We start from the raw sequence: 20,222 nt of genomic DNA, 5'->3' as shown, positions 1-20,222 counted from the left end.
ACACCTTGCTCAAGGCAGCAGAGATCCATGCAGGGACAGAGTTCAAGGGAAGCACTTCGGGGATAGCATGAGGACATGCTAAATCCTTAAGTCGGGGAGAGATGTTGGTATCATCCCAAGACCCCTTTTTCCTCCTCAAAAACATATCATTTGTCCATTCCTTTTCATCATATATCCCTTAGAATCCTTGAAAACTGATTATTAATAGTCTTATAGTTATTAAATTGCATAGAAATTGATTTAGGGATTTTATGTTGAAGAATTAGAAGTTTTTGATGAAATGGTTACAGGAAGTTCCAACATCTTGTAATAAGCTTATCGTTTGACATGTGGCGCAATAGTTGGGCTAGAACGAAAGGCATGGATGAAAAGCAGAATGTCCAAGCATGGACAAACACCTATCTCCCAGCCGAATCGATCCTCCTATATGCGCGGTCAACTCAGGTCAAAGCATGGCACACTGGCAGACAAAAGCAGCAACAACAGATCGTTCTATTTTTATTTAGTTTTTGTTCTTTTTGAAAACACTTAGGATAGAAACATTTTGAAAAAGCTTGATGTAATGAAAGCGGCAACAGCCGAATGTACATTCATTGTCGAAATGACATGGCTGTGGATATACATATGTAAATACAGTCCGGTTAATGGTTAATGTTTAATCGTTGAATCGTTCCAGAACAGAGTTTTTAAGTTTAATACTAAGACCTATTCACAGTTACGACTTGTGTGTCTCGTGCATTGATTTGGTAGCCGGTCGATTATAAGCCAGTGTACCCCTGGAATGCGGACGGGCCCTGCGTTCAATCGGTATACTGTCCATTTATTTCATTTGCATTTCGGTTATCGTATGGTTTCACAGTGGTATTGATTCAATTTCGATTTCAATAGGTTTTGTATGGTTTGCATAACAGTTACAATTACTTGGGTTTCGATTTCCATAGCTTTTGATTTCCATTGAATGTATACGGTTTGCGCTTATGGTTGGTTTGCGTTTATGGTTATGCTGAACAGTCATCACTGAGATCTGGAAGTGCGTCCTGTAAGGGATTCGATCCCTGTGTGTCTTTTAAAAGCACCATCATAAACTCTGTTTTTGTTTCACAATTCATTTATGATCTCTATATAGTTTGATATAGTGTAAATATCATTGAATGCTGTGTGTTTACTGAACAAGGGTTTTCTGGGTAATATCTTTGTAAGGAGATTAAGATCGTTGTTATAGTCATACACAGTGTTTAGGTTCAGTGTTTAATTTGGTAAATACATCTAATGACAAGCATTGTAATCAGGTATATTAGTAGGATAATCTGAGTGTTTGAATGATAGGTGACATATCCCAGCCTTCCGTAAAGAAGCCTTGTGACCTACATCATAATCACTTAGCCAACAATCCTTTATGTCTATATACTTTAGACGCATGCCTCTAAGCTTACGCACCCTGGTCGATATTAAATATAGTCTAGCCTAGTACCCTAGCTAGAACACTACACCCTCATCGGTTTGTCATTTGAAAAATGAAAGTTCTCCCTATCTCCCTCTATATTTTCCCCAATAGGTGGTGGAATATCCCCTTTGTAATGAGATTCTTCATGTGAGTCAACTAAATCAGCAAGGGTAGCAGTAACAAAATCCTCAACTAAAGGAACTAGAACACCACAGTGGGTTGTCTCTTTCGAATATTGCTTATAAGGAAGAACATACGTAACAAAGAGTAATCTAAGAGCTCTATCAAGCTGATGGATGATAGGAAAAATCCTCCAAAGTTGCTCATAAGTAACCTCGTAAGCATGCTTTGGACCTTAGTGAGTTGACTCTTCTTTATAAAATATGTGGCTTGGAGTCGGACTCGTAGAATTACTACCTTGAAATAAAGGTTCTTTATGTGAATGAGTTGAGTTATCAGCAATACAAAGGTTGTCCCTCCTTCTAGTGCCAAAATTTTGACCTCTCTAGAAACCACCAAGGTCCAACATATAGGGGGTATCACCGATATGAAGTCCCAAGTAGACCTCACACCATTTGGAGTAGGATCCCCATATAGGAAACAGTCATGATTATTATACTCTTAAACATTTACCTTGGATGCAATAAACAACATAAGAGAGAATGCATATACTTTTGAGATAAGCAAGTAAGTTAGCCTTGTGAAGCACTCAATTGCAATGTGAATAAGGGTTCTTTCACTGACGGAAAAGAGAAAGTGAGTCTTTAGAAGAAGAGTAATAGTAATATCCTAATAAATACACACACATATATATAAAATAATCTATAATTATATTGTGAAGTAGTTCACATAGAAACAACAATCATGAGAGAAATAAATGAACAAGTCAAAGATGTATACTAAATCCAATGAAATAGTTCATTTTCCTTATTATATATAAACACAAACATACACCACAAACAATGAAATAATAATCTTACAACATTCAAAATATATGCATGAAAGTGTGCCATTTTTAATACTTTAAAACCATTAAATGAAATTTCCAAGGTACACAATTACAATGATGCGTCATTAGCCCCAATAGTGGAACGTTAAGTGACTACTTCCTCCTCAAAAGGATGATCTTCTCACCTATTCCTAGCTTTAGAAGCCAAGGTGAAAAGTCCTTTTCTTGAGCTATGAGGGTTTATTTATAACAAATGAGGTGACCTTTCACCTCCCTTATAACTCTTGACCTCCCTCATGAATCTTGAGATCCTATGTGACTTTTGGGTTCCTACATGAATCTTGGACTTCCTAATAACTCTTTACATTCCATGTGTGACTCTTAGGTTTCCACACATTTAAACTTTTGTGATTTTGATAATTACAAAATTAGATTCCATTAAAATATGGCAATATACATGTTTATGCCAATGGCCATTTGGTAACATGTGACATGAGACTTTTTTGTGATGTGTTGATGTCAAGTTCTCTTCTGATCTACTGACATGTCTTTGACTCCTCATGATGGATATGAAATGTATTTCATCTTCACCGTCCAAAGGGTCTAGGAATGGTATTGAGACATTCTAAATCATCATGAGTCACTATCCATCTGTTGTAGTTTGTAGTTCCTCTATAATTTACATGATGGTATATTTATGTTTCATCTCCACAAATGTTTTCTTAGCATATTTCCTTGATGATCTTCTTGAAAATTATCTACCATGTTAGGATGAAAGTACCTAAAAATGGAGCTCACTCATGGTAAGAGAATATCAGCCCCAAAATCACCTATTCTACCTTATGTTCATTCACGATATTGACTATGATGGGAAAATGTTCAAGGTCTCGGAGAAAGAGGCTTTCTAGTGCGCAATACATAGGAACAAGAGGAAATAAGTGAAGGATTGGGCACTAGGAGCACGCAGTGCACAATGGAAAGGGAGGAAGAGACATGTTTAGGCGTAGTACATAGTTTCAGGAGGCAGGGATGATAGGATTTTCCACTGGGAATGCACAATTAATAGTGATTGAGGAGGAGGATCGAGGGACTATGTAGTTGACCACTACAAGGGTTGAAGGATGGACCTACTATCCACTGAAAGTGCATAGTGCATAGTGAAGGTAACATTAGTCAAGGCATTGACTAGAGGGAAATTGCAGGTAGCAAGAGTGATAAGATTAGGTACTATAACTGCACAATGCATAATGGCTAAGGAGGTTCATCTAGGAATTGCATAGGTTTCCACTTGAAGGGTCTAGATATGACCATATTATCCACTAATAATGAACAACAAAAAAGACAAGACAGATTTGATCAAGGGTTGTGTAGTGAGCAAGTGTAAGAAGTAAAGTTTGAGGGTCTGTTCTCTAATGTTGCTCAATGTGCCAGGAGGTTGTCCTCAAGATGACATAGTATGCAAGTATATGAGGTAAGGGTGTCATCACTAAATCTTAGGAGTGCATAATGTGCTCATTACTTGGTGAGAAATCAACGTCCTTACAACTTGCGCAAGATGAGAGGATAGGGAAAGATCCAATGATTTCACTAAGTGTGAGATCAGTGAGACACAAGAGTAAGAGTAAGAGCATGCAACAAGTCCTTAACATGATCAGACGCACATACACCCTCAAACACATGACAATAAGATGCACAATACCCAAAATCAACATGTGTTCATTGAAACAACACTAAAACAACACTTATCTCCAAGTGTGATAGTTAGGATGCATGCCTTTACAACACAAGTGTCAACTACAATGAGAATGTGTTATATGCCATGGAAGTGCACCCAGTGAGAAAGTGTTATATGCCATGGAAGTGCACCCAATGCATGTTTTTATGATATATGAGATGAACTAATGCAAGAGCTTTCACTAGCATTGCCTCTTAAAGGTGCGCCAGGAATGCATCATAAGATAGAATTCCCAAATTATAATAGCTACTTCAATATTTTGTCCAACTCATTATTTTATGTGTTTTTTTATGTGAATAATTCATTTTCCAACTTGAAATGCCAAACGTTTTGGGTCATATATGATTTTATTTTGTGAAACTTATATTTGCATATCTTAAATAAATAATGTTTGTGTGATGCATCATTATTAATAAATAAAAAATTTTGTGATAAATTCTTTCATATTGAAATAAAGATTAATCAATTCCCAAATAAACATCTATGGAATAATTTGAATTTCCATTTCATGAAATTGTGTGATCTACTAGTTGCCTTATGAGTGTATTTGCATCATTTATACAATGTGTAGCCATTACATTGGTCATTATAGTAGTAATACTAGTAGTTATTACAATTGCTAGAGATTTTTTCAAATAAAGGAACATCATTATTTTTTATGTGTGGCAAACGCCCACGGGGGATTTGAGTATGTAACAACCCTGGAGAAAATTCCATGTAATAAAAGTTAATAAAGGAAAAATAATAACCACAATTATGGGACACTTATTCCAAGTTGAAGTTTGGGAAAACCATCCTAGTGTGGGTGTTCATTTGGTTTATTATGGCTACGGAAGACGGAAAAGGCTTTGGAAAGGCAAAATGGCATTTTAGGCAATTTATTTATGAAAATAATGGAAATTAGGAGAAATGGAAGGTGAAAGGTCACAGGTTTCATGTGAGGAGGAAAATCAAGGAAAATAATGGAAAACTGAAGAAAATAGAGACCTCATTAATAAAAAGGCTTTTGAGGATTAGTTGGTACCTTTTGTTAGTTCAATTTTGAAGCTCTCTCTTTATTCTCTCTCTCACACACTCTTGGACACTTGGAGTTTTCTTGGATCACTTCAGCATTGGATCAAGAAGAGAAAAGAAGGAAAAGGAAAGCAAGGATCAAGCAAGGGAGAGCAAGATCAAGCAACTACGATGAGATTATTTGCAGATATCAATTTTCATGTGTGATTTCCTAGCTAGTTTTGGCAAGCATGGTTATGCATGTGTGTTATTCATTCTCTTTTTGTCATGGGCATGGGTTTTTCCAAGTGTGACAGTGTTCTTCAACCTTCCCTTTCCATTTCTAGATAGCCATGGTGTGATGTTTCTCATGCTTTGATTGAGCTGGATTGCCGGATGGATTTGAAACTAAGTGAGGGGGATCTTTGAAAGAAGGAACACATGGCATAACAACCCATGAACTGGACTGTGGGTTGCAGTAAGTCTATATTTTGTGTTGCCTCAATGGGACTAGGAATCTTCAACTAGCGAATGACAGGATATACAGTAAAGCCTAGAGGTGGGTGCTCTCCATCAGGCCTAGGAATCCTGGGATGGGATATACGGTAAACCCTAGAGAGTGGAGTCTCAGATAGGGCATAATGATCCAGTGTGGATTACAATAAATCCCAGAGACTGGTGTCTTGTTTATGGCCTAGTGATCCCTGAATCAGATTGTGGATTGCGATAAATTCTGGAGACTAGGAGGCAAGAAAATTCTTCACTATGTAGATGGAGAAATCTGGTGGCATCCATGCTTGCTTTGGCTTAGTGATTCGGTGAGGATTGAGGTAAAGCCTGGTTCTATTGGAGGGTGAGGTTTTGTAGCCTCGGGAAACCCTGGTTGAGTTTTGGTTATGAGTCCCACATCCATGGTTGGAATATGGCACGGGGGTGATTGGATGAAAGAAACATTTGGTTAAGCCAATCTATGGTCAGGTGGTTCATGGAAGTTCCATCCCCAGTTGGCTTTTGCATTTATTAATAAGAGTTCCTTTCCTTGGTATTTTATGAGAAAATGCATTGGTTCATATGTGGCATTTATGACTGATGTATCCTTTTTTTTGTGTTTATATGTCGGTTATAAGTATGTTTTATGACAATGATTATGTATGGATCTCATCATGTTTTGATTGTAAATGAATTAACAATGAATATATGGCATAATAGATGATGATTCAGATAATGTGATAGGCATTAATGCTTCTTAGTGATTCTCAGATAACTATGAGACACCTATGCTCAAATATGTTGTTATCACCTGTAGATTACATATTCATGACATGTTTGACGAAATCGTTATCATGTATAGCAGGAGTACATTCAAGTCTTTGTTCAAATATTTGCATTTGTATCAATGTCTCAATGTTACTTTTCATTCTTGAAGGTTTCACGGAGTTCTAGGTAGTGGCTTGAGTCCTAGCCCTGAAGATGTGGCACATAATCCGGGGTCGAAAGCTTAGAACTAGTTGAAACACACCCTAGTCGGTTGCATGCCCATCTTGTGAGAGCGACTAGAGGGCCCCGGTTTCACGCATGCCCATGTCATGGGAGCAACTGAGGCTATAGGGCAGTGAAGTGTCAAGTTGTCTTAAGGGTTGATCAGTTAGAAGGGTTGGTTGTCTCTTGTAGGTTCTGTGACATGTGCAGAAGGTCAGATTGGTTGTGTTGGGTTGGTTCCACTTCCTTAAGTGTACACGGGGAGTTGAATCATATTGTAGTAGCCACTCATCACATGTTTACCCCAACAGACTGGTTAACTTTGGTAAATGTGGGCGGAGGGTGTTACAGAATCAAATACCTTTTTTTATGGAGTGCCTTAACAAAACACCCATTCACTATCAATCCAAAGCCCCATGGGAAACAAAGGAACATGTTTTTTTTTTTTGAAGAAACGATTAATGGTTTTGCATTAATAATACTAGATTATGGGCTAGAACCCTTATAAGATCTTTCTATTCTTTGATAATGTAAATATTCACCAGACCATACAAAATTAATGCCATCTCTAGGGTTTCATTTCTTCCCTATTCTATATATATATATATATATATATATATATATATATATATATACTGAAGATCCCAACTATCATAAGGTATTTACATTACAAAATATATCAACAAAATGTTTTAACTAAAACCAATAAACCCGTCCGTAGTTTCTCCCATCAACAACGTCGAACACTAGGATGGCCATTCCTCTGCGAGTGAAGAAGCTTCTTCTTATTAGGAACTACACTAGAAGCAACACCTCCAAGAGAAAGTTGAGCACTTCCAACCATGAAATTCTCTAGAGTTGTAACCTGAGTGCTGAGTGCAATAACTTCCTCACGGAATTCATTTAAAGAAATTTCCAGACTACTCAGAAGTCAAAGGAACTTAGATTTTAATAATAGTTGTGAATACTAGCATTGTCTCTCATCCATGTCATCCTATTGTTTCCTAGAAACTTTGGCAACACCTCAACCAAATCCAAAAATTTAAGAAACAATGAACTAACATCAAGGCTCTTTAGAAGACAATGAGGTTGTGTCATTTCAGGAAAGGACCACTGAACCTGACTTGCAAAAGAACCAACAAGCTTAACCCACACCCCAAGACCAGCAAGGTAAGGCTTCTAAAGAATTTTCGGGAGTTCCACATAATCTATTATATAATTGAGACTGAAACATTGCCATGAGCCATACTGAGGAGAAATTTCATATCCAACACAAAATCCTCTAGAGGATGATGAATAGACTGATGATTGAAAGTGCAGGGTGATGAAATTAACTCCAACCCACTTCTCAGAGAAATAAACTCCATGTCCGTATTGAATTCTAGTTGCTCCCACCAAATAAGAATTAAATTCTTATGCTTCATTTTGCAGATGAGAGGAAATATTTTGAGACATGTAATAAGGTCCATGGGACACTTGGAGGAAAATTTTGAAGACTAACATCAGAAATTAATAAATATCCAAATCCCAATAACACTTATCCATTTAATAAGAACCATAGACCATTTAGAGTAGGAGGAACATGTCACATCCCCACTTCGAAATAAATTTCCATATGTATCAAAATTTGAATGAAAGTGAATACGCCTTGGGACTCTCGTCATGACTATGGTATATAGATGATTTTAAAATTTCGTCGATCCAAATATATTCTTCTTTAGCCCAACGAGGAGCCTTTATTTTCCAAAATGTCTGCCACTGAATTCAAATGTCTGCAAACATGGAAAAAAATCCATATGATTGAATTGAGAGGCAAGTAATTGAATCATTTGGATAATAAGAGGGAAAACAAAGCTCAACTCCATTGTAACCTTGACCACCTAAAGAATTATAATCATTGAACCAATAAAGAATAGAATAATGTTAAAATTTATTTCCAAAGAAGTTTCTAGACCCTTCCATAGAGCAAGTAACTGCACTTGGTTTTTTGTCGCATGACCGACACCCCATGCAAATTGTGCCACAATTTTTTCATTGGAGTTGAATAATGCCTCTCTTACTCTTGCCTCCCCCTTCAAGTAACATGATTATTAAAATAATAAATATGATGCATTATGTAGGATAGTTTGAATTCCATAATGATTAGTTACGCTACACTAGAAGCATCAACATTCTCCAACATGGAAACCATTCCAATTTTACTCTAAAACCTTTTTATTATCTTTAAAAAAAATTAAACATAAAAGGTTAATTACATAGCTTAACTAATATATTTCCTTTAATATGAGGTATATAATGTCATTTCCTATTCCTTTTAGCCTTAGAATTTGATGTTTTGTTACAAGGTAACCACAATTTGTTGTGACTATTTCTCTTTATCATATTAACTTTTCTTTTCTTTTTCTCTCAAGATAACTAGAAAGTTGGATAGAGATCTCGCTTTCTAACACTTAGTTTCATAAAGTGTAGATGGACAAGGAATTAGTTCTATTGTAGACCTTCCCTCTTTGTTATGTATCTAGAGGTTCCAAGATTGGATAGGATGAGAAAAGATCCCACTCCCACCTACATTTTATTGTATAATCCTAATAAATACATCTATAATATGAGATAGTGCAATTTCAAAATTGGTAGCATGATTAGTGAAGTAAACTTGTGAAGATGAGAAATCATGATTCACTAAATCCAAGGCAACTTAACAGGTTCCATTTATTGCAATACTATGTTATACATTATGTTGGAAATAAATCTAATACATCCACTTCTACTTAGAGGGTTTTAAATCATTCTCATTCTACATGGATTTATTGTCTTAGTATAATCTTTACTTGAACATTCTTTGTTATCTTCTATTCATTAATTGAGTTACACACCTTTTCTTTCATATTTTCAGTTCATGTTTTTATTATTCCTCGAGTAAGTTATGGGAATATTATGCATATAAAAATTCATTACTAAGGTTAATATTGTGTCAATAACATACATTAGGGGAGGCTTTATGAGGGTTTTGAGTACAAATCATTATCACTAATAGAGATGGATTTATATGTTATCCATAGAGATCAATTTTAAGCCATAACTATATAATTCAAATGACACTATAAGAAAATAAAAATGAGATAATTGATTCAAAGGCATAACTTGAGCCTTGTTTTGAGAAGCATATTGTGTTATAAAATAGGCTATGATATTTTTTTTCCTATAGGCTTTTCTATAATTTAAAAACAAATAGAAAAACAAATAGGTCTTCTGTTTTTTTACTTAATTATTGGTTATGGGCTAGTGCTTTCAAATATAACAGAAGAGAGACATAACTAAAATGATAAAATTGAAAAGCACATACATGAAAAACATAATTGGGTTTTGGAAAATGTGAGTGAAATACAATTATATTTTTCTTGAGAAAAAGCAATTCAAATGTAAAAACCTCCCAACAAATTACGTATAAATCATGAAGATGCAAGTTCAAGGGATTTTTTTTCTTGGATGAATATCACTAATTAGATGAAGACCTTCACTTTCAAAGAGAAATGTTACTCAAATACAATGTGACACTGCTCATGGTGCACTAATGCGTGGAATTAAATATTGAACAAATATTAAATTTCATACTTATAACTAACTCTCTTTATACTCTCTTACAACATTTCTTTACACCCTTTGGACCAATAGATATCTTAAAATATGGTGAGAATGAAGTAAATTTAGCTCTTAGAAACAATTAAACAAAATCACTTTTATAAAACATTAAAAGCATAGTGCTCCTAAGTGAGTAAGTATGATAAGTAAGTTAATTAACTTTTCCTATCTAACTATTTTCAAAATTTTATTTTGGTGTACCTAATTAATTAATTTATATATATATATATATATATATATATATATATATTTTTTTTTTTTTTTAATTTTCCAATTATGTTTTAAGTTTTATTAATTTATTATTAGATTATTAGACGATTGAAGTTTGCACCCTCCGATGAAATGTTAGACGATTGGAGTTTTGTTGACGGTCAGATTAATACTTAATAGTTAAACAGTTACAGCAAAAACTGTGTAATTCCCTTTCTCCCAGTTGAGACAGTTACGACAAAAACGGTATGACTCCCTTCCTCCCTCACGCCCAGGCGCAGAGGCAAATTCATAACGGCAGAGTTTGGACCCATTCCATTTCTCACTAGGTTTCCCAGCGAGAGTTGCCCAGCGAGAGCTGAATAAAAGGCCTGTGAAATTTGCAAAGAAATTGCCCTTGTATCTTCTTTTCACTGTGGGAAATCTACTAGTTCTAAGAACTCTTAAGAAACTCCAAGAAGGACATCAACATGGTGTTGATGAAGCAAAGTTTGCTCAACATAAATCTCAGGAAAGATCTAACGCTCTTATTTGAGACAATCTCCGTGCTTTAGCAAGATGAATTCTGCACCTCCAGGACCCTGAGGCAGTACCGCCAGAAGCATAGGCATGTCTCCATGAAGGCGGTGAAGAATTGGGCACGTCAAATATTGGAAGGATTGCATTATCTTCATAATTATAACCCTGGCATAATTCATAGAGATCTGAATTGCAGCAATATATTCGTGAATGGCAAGAGTGACCTGGGTTTTGCCGCTATCCTGAAAACATTTTCTCTGTTTTAGTACCTCTTTTTGTGGTGCCAGTGCCAGTTTTACCTTCCAGTCAATGTAGATAAGTTGTATTTCTTAGTTAAATTGTAGATATTAAACTTTCACTACTTCCCCTTTATTTGTGTGTAAAACCCTCATCATCATTCAGAGTCTTAGCACACTTTGTTTGGTTACCTAAGAGCCTAATTAGTCCGTGGCGAGTTACCCTTTTTAATGTCTCTTTATTTTTTTTATCTTTCAAGTTACTCACCTTTTGGTGCTATACGTCACAGGTTTGGCCTGAGAAGGCACTGAACCAATGACCCTTCCAAGTAAATGCGTGAGGATTTTTATTTTTTACTTCTTTTTTGTCAACATCAATTTGCTTTGTACAGTTACAATTCATTTCGTCTAATTTCATTTTTTTTTTCATGGCAGGTGCATTCCTTGAAATTTTATTGTTACTTCCTCCACTCAGGTGCCTTGATATTTTATTGTTCCACATCGCTACTCTTTATAGAGAATCAATGCATTTTTTGGGTTTTCTACTAGGGTTATAAGACCCTTGTATGGTCTGCACACGTTAATTCCAGGAATGGCTTATTAGTTTAGTCTTAAGAGAAATTCTTCGGCCTAAATCACAAGATAAAACATTTGTTGACGTGTTTCGAACCAACTAGTGTGGTTCATCGTCAGAACAAGTTGAAGAAACAGATCCAGCCTAGCAAGTTAAATAGTCTGAGCAGAGCCTCCAACGGCTAACTTGACCAACGGCTAGTTTGACTCTAGGACCGGGGTCAAAATTATTTTATTAAAATAATAAGTAATCTTTGGGATCAATATATAAATATATAAAATTCTAATGGGTATTTAGTTTAAAATTTATAAAAATTTTATAAGTTAATTAGTATTTAAAGGAAATCTAGTTAAATAAAGGACCTTATAAATTGAATAAATATAAAATAATCTTACTTAAAAGAATTATTATAAGTTAATTAGTTATATAAAGGGCATTATAATATCAGAATAAAATATCAAAAGGATGCTAGGTTAGTTAGAAAAATATTTAAAAAGTATAAGTTGATTGGAAAATTAATTATGTAAAGGACCTTATAATAATATATATATATAAATTGTAAAGGGGGAATATTTATAAAATTAAAAGAAAGTTAGTACCAAAGGACTTATAAGTTAAAAAGAAATGAGAAAATTAACACTATATATATATATATATATATATATATATATATATATAATAATAATAATAATAATAATAAAATAAAATAAAATAATAAAAATAAAAATAAATAAATAAATAAAATAAAATAAATAAAAATAAAAAATAAAAATAAAAATAAATAAGTAAATAAATGAGTAAAAACAATCAAGGAGGAGGGCGGAAAAAACGACTAGGAAGGGAGTGCTGGGACCCAACACCTACTGATTTTCCAGCCATCCTCCCTATTGAGATTGCATGGCCTCTTTTCAATCTCAAGCGCTTCCCTAAATTTACGATGATGGAAATGCGAAATCTTAGCAATAACACTAGCCTCCTCAATACAAACATGATGATTGGTTTTCTCAGCATGTTCAGCTAAAGCGGAAGACTTAGCTCTCCTATGCTTAAGGTCCGCTGCATGCTCGCTAATCCTTTGATTAATGGAGCGACTAGTCTCGCCAATATAGGGGGTCCCACAGGAACAAGGGATCATATAAACACCTTTCATATCCTTAGGGTCGATAGGATCCTTCACCGATCTGAGGGACATAGAATGGTGTTCAAGGGCCTAAAAGTCACAGGGATACTATGCTTCCTGAGAATCCTACCAATTCTATCACTGACCCCCTGAACATACGGAATATGGACACCTGGAATCCTTTAGTCTTTTTTCTTTTGGTGTTCTGAAGATCAGGGACGTGGGTTTTCGACCTAGGTTTTGCTGCTATCCTGAAAATGTTTTCTCTGTTTTAATACCTCTTTTTGCGGTCTGTTTTACCTTCCAGTCAATGTAGATAAGTTGCATTTCTTAGTTAAATTGTAGTGATTAAACTTTCACTACTTCCCCTTTATTTGTGTTCAACTCAATTTAATTATGAATAACAGAAATGCAACCCCACCCTTCGTGGTTGTCATTTTTTTCACTTGTTCCTTCTGTCGCTGAGTGTCTAGCCACTATTTTTACTGCAATATTTAAGGAAAACGTACGCCTGTTATCTCTCGACATCCACTGACCCCGTTGCCGGAACTCTCTACATTTCGACCATGCATTCTGCAGCGATCGCCCCTTGTCGTTCACTGCTCCCTCCGGAGAGCTGTCATGGAGTTACTACCGGGTGAGTGCTGCCTACGTTCTTGAATCCTTTTAAATAATAGTAATGCTTGAATTCTTGAAATTGAAGTAATAATGGTAATGAAGGGTAGAAGTGTAAACTTGAAGTAATAATGAATGCAGGTTGTAATTCCGTTGGTTTTCTCTGTTTTAGTACCTTTGTTGCGGTCTGTTTTACCTTCCAGTGAATGTAGATAAGTTGTATTTCTTAGTTAAACTGTAGAGATTAAACTTTCACTACTTCCCCTTTATTTGTGTTTAACTTAATTTAATTATGAATAACAGAAATGTAACCCCACAGGTTGTAATTCCATCGGCGAATCTGAAGGCTGTGAATCCGTCTACCAACAAAGATAATCCCATTGAAAAATATATTCAGATCGTGACGGTGGACTGTCACGAGTTTTGGTTCACGGGATTTGTTAACTATGAGAAAGCGGTGTGCAATCTGCAGGAATCAACTCGTCGGATTCAGTCCACTTAGCTTCCAATTCATACGCATCATGCAGAACCTTTTGCCTTCGACCCCACAACTGCCCACGTTTATTAATTTTGACGGTGGAATGCGTTCATGTACAAATGTATTGGCAGTTGCGCGTAGAGTATTTGGCATTTTATACTTCATGACGACAACTATTGCCTGCTTGTAATGATAATATATTTTAAATATACTTTGTTAGGTCAACCTTTGTTTTATTCTTTCACCAAACCGCTATTTTTTTGAAAGTTCAAACAAAATAAAAATATTATTAATTTTTTATTTTAAGATATCCTGAATTAATGATTCTTATTCTTATTACCATTATTAGGTGATATTTTTTCGAAAGTTTTAAAACATAAAAATATTCTTAATTTTTTATTTTTAATATATCTTGAATTAAGAATTCTTAATACCATTATTATTATTATACAATACCCAAGTTTACATGGAATTATTAAACAACAAATATTTTAATAAAAATATTCTTAATTTCTTATTTAATATATCTTGAATTAACAGTTCTTATTACCATTATTAAGTGAAACAACTATTTTTTGAAAGTTATAATATATCAATTTTTACCAAGAAAAGAAAAACCTTAAAATCGAATAACTTGTTTTATTATTAATGAAAGAATAATTCTAATAATTTTTAGTTTTTTTTTGTTTTTTTTTTGTCGCAAATAGTCTTAGTAGGGTGTTTTTAGTGTGTAAGATCTATTTCTTATATCTAAATATTTAAATAATATATTTTTGTAATTGTGTATTACAATTAAGGGGGGTTAGGTGTTTTTCAATATGGAGAGAAGTTGTCAAGAAAACATAATGTTACATAAAAAGTTCAACATAAAATTATATTGAAAAATTAAGAACATGTAGATCTAATCTATCTTCTTTTTTTTCCTTTGTATCTAAAGGAATTGACAATTGGACCAATCTCATACTCATGCGACATGTGGTCGATTCCAACCACTACTACTATAACCTCTTGGCTAGGTGCTTAGATATGACCATTCTACATATATATGTGAATTGGTTTGATGTGAACCAAAAACCTCTTCACATATAATACTTCATTTACTTATGCAACCATCATTAGTTGAGTTGTCCCAGGGCTACAAATCTACTCCATCATTAACAACATAAGATTAAGTTATATATATATATATATATATATATATGAATGAAAACACTTAAAATAAGATATTTACTAATTAAAATATTTGATTCTTCTCATGCAATCACCCCTTTAAACATTTGCATGCCCTTCTCTCCTATCACCTAGGTCTACTCCAAGAAAGGATAGGCCAAGTCCTACTTTTGGGTGATATATACATGTAATTTGCAATTTTCATCCACAAAGTAATATTTCTTTTTGTTATTTCTATTCAATAATTTACAAATTTCCGTTTCCAAAGTAATCTTTTTTTGTTATTATTATTCAAGACTTATGTGGCTATTCTCTCATTTTAACACACAGTTTCTCTCCTCACTAGATCTCACTTTTTTAGTTGCATATCACCGTACTAGACCTTTTTATTTCCTCTCATACAATATTCATGTATGTAGGTAAAATCCCAATCAGGCTTCTCTATGTTAGTTTTAGCCTCAACATATAATGCTTTGACATTTGCAACCATCTTACATTTGGGTGCCATATACATGTAATTTAAAATTTTCATCTCCAAAGTAATATTTCTTTTTGTTATTTCTATTCAATAATTTACAAATTCCATTTCCAAAGTAATCTTTTTTTGTTATTATTATTATTCAGTACTTATATTCTCTCATTTTAACACACAGTTGATCCCCTCACTAGATCTCACTTTTGTAGTTACATATCACCCTACTAGACCTCTATTTCCTCTCATACAATATTCATGTATGTAGATAAAATCCCAATCGGGCTTCTCTATGTTAGTTTTAGCCTCAACATATAATGCTTTGACATTTGCAACCATCATCTCCTTCTACAAGCCACAATCCCTTGGCTTTGAAACCACTTGTCAATAAAAAATGAGATAGAAATAAATATGTTTTATAATATATGATAACACATAAACAATTAAAAATACATGAACACCATATTTTACCCTCGAATCTCTTAGGAGAAAATTGAATAATATATCTACTATTTCTCATGGCTTAAAACAAGCCAAACCAGCCAAAGTGAGCCCTCCACTCAATTCACGAATATTACAATAGAGAATCGTCAAGCTTTTAACAACTTCATCACATATAATCCATGGGCTCTAAGACCATGGGCCACAAAAGTGATGTGACCACATTTATGATTTCCTTTTAAATTCATTATTACTTAGTATACAATCAAATGATGTGATCATGAGTCAAAAACATACTAAATTACTCTATAATGGCTTAGCTCATCATTTTTAATATTGATAAAAATCTTCGTTATGTCCCTTATAACTTTGTAAAAATCTTACTAACATATAATGCTTTGACATTTACAACCATCATCTCCTTCTACAAGCCACAATCCCTTGGCTTTGAAACCACTTGTCAATAAAAAATGAGATAGAAATAAATATGTTTTATAATATATGATAACACATAAACAATTAAAAGTACATGAACACCATGTTTTACCCTCGAATCTCTTAGGAGAAAATTGAATAATATATCTACTATTTCTCATGGGTTAAAACAAGCCAAACCAGCGAAAGTGAGCCCTCCACTCAATTAACGAATATTACAATAGAGAATCGTCAAGCTTTTAACAACTTCATCACAAATAATCCACGGGCTCTAAGACCATGGGCCACAAAAGTGATGTGACCACATTTATGATTTCCTTTTAAATTCATTATTACTTAGTATACAATCAAATGATGTAATCACGAGTCAAAAACATACTAAATTACTCTATAATGGCTTAGCTCATCATTTTTAATATTGATAAAAATTTTCGTTATGTCCCTTATAACTTTGTAAAAATCTTCTTTTAGTAAGATGTCAATGAAAACTTCACATGGATGATCCAATTAAATACTTTCTTTTCAATATTTATCCAGTTTCTAAAATTTCTTATAACATACTATAGCCTTACGGCGTTTCCATTGCAACATGTGGTGCAATTGCTAGTATAAATAACACGAATGAGCCTTTGCACCAGCAACATTAAGTCTCATCGAATCACTCTTATTCACACCCATTGAAACTGAAAAACGCAAGTAAAAAAATTTACAGCAATATTAAAAGTTATAAAATAGTAATACTGACAAGATGGTTTAATGAATGGTAATTAGAAAATTGGTTTAATGAGTAGTAATTAAAAGATTGGTTAAAGGTAAATTTGAACACAACGTGGGCCTGGAGTATGCCCTAAAACTGCTTCTGCTTGGCTAAGAGCTCGTCTTCCTCGGACGTAAGGAAACAGGTTAACGGCCCAAGACCCAGAGGCATCTGGCAGGAGTGAAAGCCTGCTCCCTTATGGACCACCAGCGGGTTATTTCAGGTGGCGTGGTTTTCCTTGATAACAGTGATGTGCCAACTGACATTCGCGGATAGCAGCCAGAGATGGCTGTCCTCACTGTTGGTTTGACAAACTGAGTTTGATAGGTTTTTCCACCTTTTGAAAAAAAAAAAAATCAAAAAATAAAAATAAAATAAAATAAAATTTGAACACAACGGTCCAAAAGAGCAATCATAAAACTCAGGAATGACCTAGTTATTATACACTCGCCCGCACGTGATGAATGAAGCGAGGGATCGGTGGTTATATACTCTTGCGCCTGGTGAATGAAGAATGAGAGGGATCGGTGGAATGAGAGGAGGAAATTGACCAACGAAGAGGAGGTGATCGAAGTTTTTGCAGTCCGAAAACAGCAGCAAGGAAATCTGAGTGGATTATTCATGGAGAGGGCAATTTTCAGTTACCTTTAATTTATTTGTTTATCACTCTGTTTATTCAACTGGTTAACGAGGGAAACCAAGTAGGCAATTGAGTAGTTTTATGTAACCTGACAATTCTTTTTTTTTCTTCTGTTCAATCTACAGGTTAAGCATGGGTGTTTTTTTCTCTCTCAAGCTCTCTGATGTAAAGTTGTCTGTCTTATGGAGCGCTACATAAATGTTGTGTAGTGGTGTATGCATCAATGTGCTGTGCGTAGTGATGTGGTATGCTTGTAATGTGGGTTGTGTTGTGTTGTGATGCTTGTTTTGTGTGCCTGTTAATTGAGAGAGAGTCGAAGCCGAGGAGAATATGCATGGATGGTTGAAGGACCAACTTGATTAACAAATAATGCATTCAGAATGAGTTGGTACACATGGAAATATTTTCTTGAATTACTTTTAAATTAATTCCCCGCCCTTTTTTTCTGTTTCTTTTTCTGATGAGTTGGAATTTTATATTCAGGAGCAGCTGTAGCAGCGTTTCCAGTGCTTTTGTAGTAGAGAATGAAGAGTTTGCAGCACTTTTTTAGCCACCAGTTTGCAGAGTTTCAATAGCAAATGAAAGATTCGTAAGAAGCAAGGTTAGTAGTATTTGCAATTGGCCTTGTCCTCCTGTGTTTCTTGGTGCAGTTTACCGATATATTTAGAGAACATGTCATAGAACATGTCATAGCAAAAGAGTTATGCCAATTGAGTCAGTTTTAGTCCTATGTGTCCGTCTGTGTTCAAATAAGTGTTCATAGGATGTTCACATCTGAGATATTCCATGTAACAAGTCATGTTGCCCATTAATCTTTTCGGCTATTGACAACATTGGTCTCTCATTTCATGGTTTCGCTGCTGGTTAGAGCATTGGTCTCTCCGAACGCCTAATTGAGCTCCTCCTTTTCTCATTTCATGGCTGCCCTGTTTGTGACAGCATTGGTCTCTCCAAACCCCCAATTGAGCTCCTCCTTTTCTCATTTAATGGCTGCGCATCCATTTTCTTTAGATGTGTTGAAATTATCGTCTCTCCAAACTCCCAATTGAGCTCCTCCTTTTCTCATTCATGTCTACGCTGTTTGTTACAACATTGGTTTCTCCAAACCCCAAATTGAGCTTCTCCTTGCGGATCCATTTTCTTTAGATGTGTTGAAATTATCTGTTTGTAAAATAGAGCAAACCTTTCCTGTTTTTCTGAACACTCTACGTTCTATTACTATGCTGGAAAGGAGAAATTCCTTCATGGTTGTAGACTCTTCCAAAGCTTTGAGACGTTGCTCCTATCATACAATCAGTTGGAGGGGGAATACCATCTCAACTGTATAACTCGTCGACTTCTCTGAAGCAAGTGGAGTTACGAGCAAATCAGTTCCATGACAGCCTTCCCATCCACCAAGATTCATATCCATAAGAATTGCATATCCCGATGAAGTCAAAGTTCCTTAAAGAGTGCTAACACCAGTCAGGCATAAGAACAACTAATTTAGGTAGCACAATCGATAGCTTCTCCTTAAGTAGCGTGGGTAGATTAAGCAGGAGATTGAGAAGGTGGTTCAGTCAGTTGAGAGGCACCACCAAAAACCTTACACAGCAAAAACCTACACAGAGGCACCACCAAATACTTTACATGGAAAAACCCTACAGAGCCAGATAAACACATCCCTGAGAAAGACCCAGCCCTGTTGATCGTGCAATTCAGAAGCGACAGCTCGAATAAACCCCAGAAATGCCCGCCGTAAGGCTGCATAGCCTACATAGCTACTTACAGATCCAATTCTAGACGCATAGCTTCATAGCCTACTTACATATCCACTTCTATTTTAGAAGTAGATTTCTGTTTAATACAAAAATTCAATGAATCTTTTTGATTTGTTAAGAAAGCACAGTGAAATTACTTTTGATGGCGTTTTCGTATTCCATTTTGAATATCACTGAAAACGAATTCTGTGGATGGCTGAAAACGAATTCTGTGGATGGTTGTGATTGTTTGGGGATGTCTGTTGTAGTTCCCATTCATATTGCTTGGAGTTTGAGGAGATGCTATCTTTTAGTGGATAGATATGCTTGGATAGGGCTTTGAGTGTGAAATATAGTTTTTCTTAGAGGTGCAACGCTTGGTAATGATAATATAGATACTATTAATGTTGAGTCTACTTAACACTTATTCTAATTAAATGGCCTCTGTTCTAATCAAGCATTATCGATAAATTGATGTTCTTGTTTTGGAGTTTTTATTTATTAGTGGTTATGAACAATAGCACAGGTATTCATGATTAAATGGCCTCTGTTCTAATCAAGCATTATCGATAAATTG

Source organism: Pinus tabuliformis, chromosome 7, assembly GCF_031772625.1.
Source record: "Pinus tabuliformis cultivar Carrire ecotype Pingquan chromosome 7, CPIR1, whole genome shotgun sequence".
NCBI classification, from domain to species: Eukaryota; Viridiplantae; Streptophyta; class Pinopsida; order Pinales; family Pinaceae; genus Pinus; species Pinus tabuliformis.
The sequence above is the reverse complement of the archived record's forward strand: the minus strand, read 5'-3'. Positions refer to the sequence as shown.